We start from the raw sequence: 10,028 nt of genomic DNA, 5'->3' as shown, positions 1-10,028 counted from the left end.
CAAACGAGCAATGCAAAATATACTTATAAAAATATATATTTTAATTTTATCAATTTATATTTTCATCAATCCTTATTTCACCAGCTATCACATGATCCTTTATGAATAGTTTTTATAGACTAGTTTTACCCTCGATTATAAAAAATAATATGTAGATTTTCTACAGGGATAATTTTTTGCTTCATATTGCACTTTTATTTATTTCAATTGAACGATTAGATTGAACGCAATTTTATTTGTATGTCAAACAAATCATGATTATATTTATATGTATTCATATGTTTAATAGAAGATATATGCCAAAAACTTGGTTTTGGGGTTAATTTTTTATTCTTGTAACTTGTTTTTATATTATAAATGTAATTAGCAGAGCAAAAATTAAAGTTTGATGCACAAACGTTGTTATTTTGCATGCGCAATGAATATGTTGTCAATAATAATTTTAAGATATATAATTTAATCATATTATATTTTTATATATAATTAGAGGTTTTTATTTATATTTTATCAAGTAGAATTTTATGCAAAAAGATAATATCATACAATAACTATAAATATATAGTTGATGGTAATTTTAATCATATTTTTATAAGATTTCTCAATAGAACAGATTCGCATACTCTTATGGGCAAACCATCAACTTAATCACCCAAAATATAATATTTAAGAAAAAAACTTTATTTTTACGTGTTTTACTTGTTGCTTTTTTTTATTTCATGTGCTTTGTTTTACATAACTGATTCTTCTATAACTAAAAGAAGTATTTATGACGCACCCTTCCATTTATTACATATGGTATGATTATCTGCATATAAGTACATGAAAGGTGACAATGAAAAATAAAATGGTTTTCTTTTAAAATTGGTTAGATTATCGACATTGCTGCTCCTATTTCTTAATAAAAGAATTTTTTCTTTTTATCGTACGTTAAATCTGGTTGGTAGTGCTATAATTTTTTGTCTCTTCTGATCTTAGTAAGTTATTTCGATACAGTTAGTTTTATTTCTATTATTTATTTTGAACCGATCGTATCCTTATTTTATTTGATCTTATAGTGTTATATTTTCTGAAAAACATAAGGTATATGCATATTGAATCTAAAATTCATAAGTATACATTAGAAGGCATGATTTTCTGCATTATGTCATGCTTTTTATTGGCTTTTAGGCGATTTTAAGACTTAATACATCTCTATGAACATTTTTCTATCCAGAATGAAACACAGTTTTTCTTCATATATTCGGATATTCATTTTCGATTTTTTGCCGAAATATTACTTAGCTAATATAATTCTGCATGTTTTTTTATTTGCTGTGTAGTTTTTCTTATGATAATTTTATAGATTTTACAGAGTGAGCTTCCTTTTTGTTGAAGCATCCTCTACTCTATGTTCAAGACTTACAGGCTGACAAGATACATAAAATATTTTAATATGTTACTATTGTGTCTTCTATTGTATAAGTTGCAGCCCGTCTTTGTGATATCCCTTTATCGATTCTTTTGGATTTTTCAAACGAAAAGTCATTTTTTTAGGTTCAGAATACATGTTAAAATATATTTTCAAGTTATTCTTGCTAGAAATTTTTTTTTTGAATTGCTAATGATATATAGATTCTATAACAAATTTTCATAGATGTTCGTCTATAAATACTAATAATTTCAGCTCAAATTTAAGATCATCTAGATTGTATTTATAACAAATATTGGTTTTTTTATCATTTTCTTTGTATGTTTATCGCATCTATATTGGTTTTATCAATTAACTAGTCATTTATATTTTTTACCTATCTGTCCACCGTTTCTAGAGAATCAGAATTTTACTGTCTTCTGATGTTTATTTATATCCTAATAAATGACAAGAAGGATCTTTTCACATTTTTATGGATTTTGACTATAAATTTTCTAGTTATTGTCTCTAAACTATCCCATCGTTTCTTCCGTAATCAGCTTTAAGTTTTATTGTCATTTTCGGAAAAGTTCGAGATCTTGAATAAAAAAAGAACGGTTTTTAGATAAACTAAGACATAAATATTTGTATAAAACCAAAGGAAATTTCTCATTTTATAACCTACATAGGGGGACCATAGATGTACGAATACTAGTGTCTGAATTTTAAATGTATTATTCCTCTATTTATGCTCATACTTTAAAATATAATTTTATGATACTGCCCTAATATATTCCGTTTGCTCGTTATCTTTCCTATAAATTTATTGTTCGTTTCGAGCACTTTGGCTTATCAGTAAAGCATTATAACTTTAGTTCTGATTTCTTCATGCGCCGTAATACATTCATTTCTGAATTAATGTGTTTTTTATCAAATTTATTGTGGTGTGTTTGTTTATATTGGCTTTTTTTCTTTAGCCCATAGTACTTCCATACACTGCTTGTTGGTTTACTGTTAAAATAATTTATTGCATCAATATGATAGGTGTTCCTTTTCGTATTTTTTTGTAATTTTCTTGTGAAAATATTTAAAATTTGATATTCGATAATCATCATCATTTATATCATTTTTTTTGAATCTGATATTGGGATATTCATAAATACATATTTTATATTTTTTTTATTTCAAAATACGTCAGTTTATTATTTCGAAACAAAATTGCATACCTGCTGCCTTTCTATGCAAAAATAATCTTTTTCGATTAAGCTTAAGCTGCAGTGGATACGTGATGAAAAATTTTCAAATTATTCAAGTGAAAGAAATTTCGTTTCTATTCTCCCTTTATAAAGAAGTCTAAGAGGTTAATACTGTATTCATGTAACATTTTTTTTTCATAATTATCCCTAAAACTTATGATTTATTTTTATCTGCTCTTATCTCAAATTTTTATACCATTGGTTATTTCCTGATAACAGTCTTATATTGGAAAATTAATGGTTATTCTTAAAATGAAATATGCATGTTTCCGAGACGAGCTGTATCAGAATGCCTTCTTTCTTATTTTATCGGTATTACAATTTAGAACATCTATAATCTCTGTTTTTTATCTATGATTTTATGCTGACGTCTTATTAAAAATCCTTTACATTTAATTTGCCACCAGAAAATCTGCATCTCAAATAATATTTTTCTGCTGTGTTATTCTTGAGAATATCTAACATTTTTATCGAATATTTATTCAGTTGACTTTTTTCTCGTGGTATGTTTTTTTGATCATTCCTCATGGCTCAGAGGACATAAGACAAAATTTGAGCAATTTCGGCCATTTTTAGTCATTCAACATGGTTTATTTGTTCTTAAAAACCTTTTTAGATCTTCCATAATATTCTTGTTTATTTTGGAAATTTTTTTTCTTGTTTCCTTTAAAATATCTTATCGTTTAAACTTTAATTCTCAGTATATTTTAAGTTTTATCTATTTATATTTTAAAATAAATATCTTTAATAAACTTGAAAATTTGCTGGAAATTATCAATCGCTTACGGGTTTTGTTTCTATGTGTTAAATAATCGAATTTTCGAACAAGCTTCTAAAATCAATTTTATCTACAAGAATGCTGGTTTTGATAATTTCTATATGTTATAAAGAGAATTCACAGCCAATATATCTTTATAATAAGATCTTTGTTTTTGCCAACAAGATGTGACACATAAAAATGCGCAATAGAAATAAAATGAATGAGATATGTAAAATTATTACGTGCATATAAAGAATTAATTCATTAGCACAATATCATGGTAAAATCATCCTACTTATCAAGTTTTTATTTTTTTTTCTAGAAACTTTGAGTTAACAGGATTAAGTTAAATGGTTTTAATCTTGTAGTTGCTTTAGCTGATTTTGCATTATTATTTGCTAAACAAAATTTTGTTTCTTTTTCTACTGATTTCAGAGTAAAGTCGGAAATAAAATTGGTAATTTATGCTTCTATTTTACATAATATATATGTTAAATATATTGTTATATAAATTATGAATGATGCCTAGGTTGATTTATGGATCCTTAGCAGATCCTTATATCTTGCTGGAGTGGATAAAATTATACTAATGCATGTATTAGAAATGGATTAGTTAGTAATATAAAGCCTGTAAACCTTTCCGCTCGAGTCCAACCAACTATAAGTATAATTTTTCGCTATAGAAAATCTTAATAAAAAAACCCATGTAGCACCGCATTTATCTGTGATTAGAGAAAATAAAGATTTCCTACAAAGAATTTATTATATTGCGAATACCATATATAATCATTGAAAGAAGATTTTATACATCTAAATGATCTTAAATATTATTTGTGAAGCAACAGAAGACCATGATGCAGATAAAACACGAAAATATTATAGAATCACTATGTGATGTTGTTGAAGGATTTCAAATTATGCTTAAAATACACAAAATAGGTACAGCAAATATAGTAAAACTCCGAACCATATTAGATTATTTTAATTTCTTAACTAGAAATTAACTATTGAACTAAAAGCGCGCTTGGAATAACCCGGATATTCAATATTATTTCGCTATAATTGATTTCAGAGCAGATTTGTGTAATGAGTTTTTCTGATATTGAATATACGTATAAGAACGATTGTGGACTTTTAATTAAACAAAAATGACGCTGCACATAATATCCTTGAGTTATTAAAAACTACAAAATATCGACAGGTATCAATGAAAAATTTACTTATGCAGCTTGAACGTCAAGAACTTTAGAAAATTGAAATTATAAATTCAAAGGAATAATTATAAAATTTATATTTACTATAGAGCAATAAAAACTTAATTTATTATGGCTATTTTAAGACGAACAAAAATCTTATTTGCATATTTTGGCCCAAATTTATATTACTGGGTGTCGATTAATTTCGTTCCATGCTTAATTCTCTTGGAACAACTATAAGAATCGTAAAAACGATTAAAAATTTAATTAAGAATAGTTTGTATGTATTTTGTTTACAAAAATATCGAAAGGTTGCAAAATAGCATCAGAAAATTTTTAGAAATAAATTTGGTTGTTTAAATATGATTGAGAAATTGCGCCAGATTAGAAAAAATAGACAATCTTGGTTAATTTTATGGCGATCTAAGCGTTTATTGTGATTCTCAAAGTGAATTTTCGGAATATAGTTTTAAAATATTATTACCTTAATATAGTCAAATAAATGATATGAAAGCAATTTTTAGGGCTGTAACCATTGAAGAAAGTATTGTGTAAATACTTTCTTGCTCAAGCCAAGATAAAATCCAATTCAAAATAAACAAATAAATCATACCAATTTATAAAATGTGTCGGATCCTGTCTTGTTATTACATAGAATAAAAGAAATTCTTTGCTCTACCCACAATTCACCCGAAAAATCCTATAAACTCATACTCAATTCTAAAGAATTTATAAACGACGAATTTTAGATTAATTTTTCGAAAGCATTAACAGCATTCAATTTTTACAAACTTAGGTATTTTTGAAATTAATATCCACTTGAAAAATAAAATAATTGATGTTTTAAAATACCAAGAGGGGTGAACAAATTTAATTTACCAAGGCTTTTTTGTAAGATAGCAATACACATTTGAAATACATTTGAATGTATAACTTCTTCTACCATACTTTGAGAAAATTAATAGATAAAGATACTTTATTGTTTTTAAACTTTATTAATTGAAATATTCATAAAGATATATGTTTTAATAATATACAGAAAACCTTTGCATGATAAATTGATGATTTAAACATGATTAAATAAAACCAGGAACATCCTTAGTGCTACCACCATCAAAACTATCTATAAATTAACGATCGATCACAATTTAAATGTCGAAAAACTGATTTTCTTACACACGTCTTAAGTAGTCCACATATTGATATTGCGAATAACATCATATGTTTTAATTTAAAGGTTTCTATTCACGAAAAATCATGATTTGTACATTTATCAGTTTTCTATGCTACGAATGCGGATACTATGCATAAACGAAAGGTCGAAATCTGCAATTTGCATATTAATGACTTTGCAGAGAGAAAATTATATATTAGGGAAATGAGAATGAGACATGAATGGGTTTTGATAGAAAAATGAATTATTATTTCTTGAGAATAGATAATGCCTGACAAAAAAATATAAAAAGATTTAAATAATAAGATGCATAAACAAAGCCTGTCTTGATGCCAAACACAAAATTCTATGCGTTTAAAAAGAGTAAAAAAATAGATATTAATTATCTACAATTTTAATAATTTTGAAAATGAAAAATGTATATAAATAGAATAAATATACCTATAAAATTTTCCTTTATATGGTGTAGGTATGGTACCTGAATATACATTTTTTCAAGTTAAAATAGTTGGCTTTCCGTGGGTACAGCGATCAATAATATTTTCTCTAATCATTTTCAAATAATTTTCTTTTTAAAGCCTACTAGTTCAAGGGTTTATCTCAACCGATTGTTTGGATTTTGACCGCGAAAATGAGCATAAAAAAATTAAAAAAAGTATATTAGATGTTTTTATAAAACTAAAATGTAATCTTTATTTTAAGTCTACTATTAAAATTTGTTATAATCAATTAAATAAGTTTTTGATCCTTTAGATTTTTAAAAACATAAATAGAATGATATAAAAAATATTTATAAATACAGATTCAACCAATATAGCTGAATAATCTTATTAGGTTTAAAATAGCACAAAACTTCTTTATGTTACTCATTAGATAGGAAATATTTATGTTCAAGATAAACTCATTGTTGCGAATATTTGTATCTCAAAGTTTAATTACCACATAACTACTTAAAACCATTTAAAAATAATTTTAGTATCATAAATGTTTCCACGTGTACCTTGATGACCATATAAAAATTGGAGGAAAATATCATATCTGAATTCTTCTATTAAAAGAATAAACTATAAATTACACAAGATTTTTCATATCTAAGAAAGGTCGAATATTTTGATTTCAAGCAAATATATAGAGAAATGAATGGGAAAATAAACTAGGGGAAGATTAAATGATAACTTATTGTATTAATAATATTTTATGGCAAATCTTGGTGCAAAGATTGGAATTTTTATATGTTAATAAGAATAAATAGATTTTATCAATATTTAGAATAAAAAAATTGAGAATATTTATGAAATCAGATGTTCACACCCCGGTAGAAAATTTCATTTTTTATAAATTTAAATGTATATAAAGGAATAGTGTATAGCCGATGCTTCTAAAATGCTCATTTAGAATAAACTAAAAATAAACTTTATCAAAAGTCTGATACAACGATCCTTTAATGTTTTTAATAAATGCCACTATTTAATTTACGTTTAAAAAGACTCATCTTGGGGATAAATATAAAATCACTTTCTAAACAAAATGTAAATTATCATAAAAATATATGCTAAAAGAAAAGGTTAAAAGGTTCCGGTCTGTTCGGATTTTATTCATAAATTCACAAAAAATAAATTCGAGATGATACAAAATCGTGACAGAGTTTTTGATGAAACGAAAGTTATTTTATAAAATTTATATCGATTTAATAAAAAATCTACTAAAAATTTTCCAATGCGTTTAAAAGATTTTATATTATATTTACTCTTATTAAACATGGTATGTAAGAAAATTTAGAGCATTTTAACCATTTTTTATTTAAAATATCTTGTCCTAATACTCTTATTATATGATGGTGGTGTTTTAAATTGTACAAATTGCATAATTTATATATGAATCTGCTTAAAAAGAAAAAATAGTTATGGCTTTAATAAGAAACTATATAGGTCAGATGGTGAAAAAAGTCGTACGAATGACATAAGTTAACTTAGTTTTGGCTCAAATAATACGCAAGAAATAGTACTTCTAAAGATAAAATTTACAAAACGGGAATTGATAACGCGATAGCAAAACAAAATCCAAAGACAAATTTTAGATATAATTGATGTTAATGTGTAAATATGAAAAAAGAATCAAAAGAAAGCAGTCAACAATATAATTAAAGGAAGAAAGTTTATATAGACACTTCGTGAATTGCTAAAAATATGTGGGTGTTTATTCTTTCATATAATAGAAAAGAAAATTATGTAAATAAAGATGAAATGAAGGAATATATAGGATTCTAGTTATATATGAATGATGGAAGCTGGCTATTTATATAGTATTTATATTTTCCTATCAAAAAAATGCTGGTTTTTGCAATTTAATGTTTATAAAAATGCTGGACTACTTGCCTATTTAAAATGGTGCTGTTTTTATGGGTCATGGTTTTTTATATTTATAAAATTGCCGAGTTTTCAAACATTTAATGCGATTTTATGCTTTTGATAATCTAGAGGAAAATGGCTATGCATTATTTTACTTTAATAAAATATTTTGTTATAAACAAAAATGTATAAATGATATTGTATTTAGCTATAAAACCAGCATGATAATCTTATTGACGATGTCTGAATTATTGCAGACGGAAGTAGAAATATGTAACCTATTATTGGCAATTCAACTGAATACTATAAGCGATAAAAAAAGAAACAGGAAAAACACAATATTACGAGAATAAATAATTATATTCAACAAATTGATTAACTGAATAATCTATTGTTAATTTAATAAGAGGTTCAATAGATCATGACTATTTGACTGTGGCGTGAGTAAAACTCTATCTTTCATATTGAGTATAGGTTCACCTGTGCAAATATAATATAATAGGGAATCACTTGGTGTTGCAGCAAAGAAGATACAAACAATAACGTGATGAAAATTCGGCGACAAAGTAATAGGAAGTAAGACCACTTTTTTTTTGGTAATCGATACTTCGAGCAAAAGAATTTTCAAGAAATAAAAAGCTGTAAATATAACATCAAACTTTTCTCCTTAAAGTTTCTATTTATTACATATTGGATATCATTTGATTGATAACAACCCTTCAGTAAATTTTTACGATAGATGACTATTTATTGAGTCCATTGTCTTTTAATTTATAAGAAATATTTTATATAAAAGTACAACATCAATATATAATTTCGCTTTTTATTCTTATCATCTTGAAACATTACGACCTTCCAAGTTCATCGTTTTTCCGCAAGACTTATTCTTATAAAAGTCTCAATCAATTCCAATGTTTTTGATTATACTTATGCTTCTGTTGACATATTTAACTCCTTAGAATATGACTTATGTTATTTTTTTTATTACCTCACCTCAAGTTATGATGCTATGTGGCAGATTAAGAAGTTAAAATCTTTGTGCATAGGAATAGAAAATAATAAACTGATGTCTGCAGCATTTGCTGCCTAATGTTGCAAAAATATCAATCTATTAGAAAGACAAGAATGGGATAAATGTCGGGGGTTTAGAAAGCTAGAAAATCATCAGTATATTATACAATATTTATAGGGATTTTTTTTGAATTATTGTAAAATATACGATTCAAAAAAAACACATTTAATTGCAAAAAAATATTTGCAAATATTTTTAAAGGCACACATAGAAACAAATTACCACATAATAAACATATAAAATTAGAAAATATGATTTTTTCTAAAAAGCATCGCTTAAAGAAAGTTCATCTTTAGAAATTTTACATTTAAAACCAGTAGGTGAAATAAGATTATTTCTTATGTTAGAATAACGTAATACAAACCTTTAACGATTTGATTTTCGACAAAAAAAAATACCTTTATTGTTAAATGAGGCACTATTCGATGATAGATGAACTTCAAATAACAGCAGAAATTTAAAAAAAGGATTAAAAATATTTTACGAATGCATTTGAACAACGAAATCTTGCTGACTTATTTTAAGTTAGACAATAATAAAAAGAATAAATTTTAGAAACACAAAGAAAAATTAGTGAGTTAAATAAAATTTTAAAAGCTTCATCAAAATGTTAGCAACACCAACGAAAACTCAAAGAATTTTCATAATATAAAACAATAATTTATTATATTGGAAGCTAAAGCCTTGTGGAAAATAAAAAACGACACATCAGGTGTATGATGGAAATTACCTAGAATGTGCGAATTAAAATAACGAAAATTTTATAGAAGCATATGGACAATAATACCAGTAAAAAGCAGATGTACAGAATGGTGGTTTGACAATACATGAAGAC

The sequence above is a fragment of the Rhyacophila brunnea genome, unplaced genomic scaffold, assembly GCF_057557595.1.
Source record: "Rhyacophila brunnea isolate RB1 unplaced genomic scaffold, BYU_Rbru_1.0 scaffold_76, whole genome shotgun sequence".
In the NCBI taxonomy this organism is placed as follows: Eukaryota; Metazoa; Arthropoda; class Insecta; order Trichoptera; family Rhyacophilidae; genus Rhyacophila; species Rhyacophila brunnea.
This window is presented reverse-complemented; position numbering follows the sequence as displayed.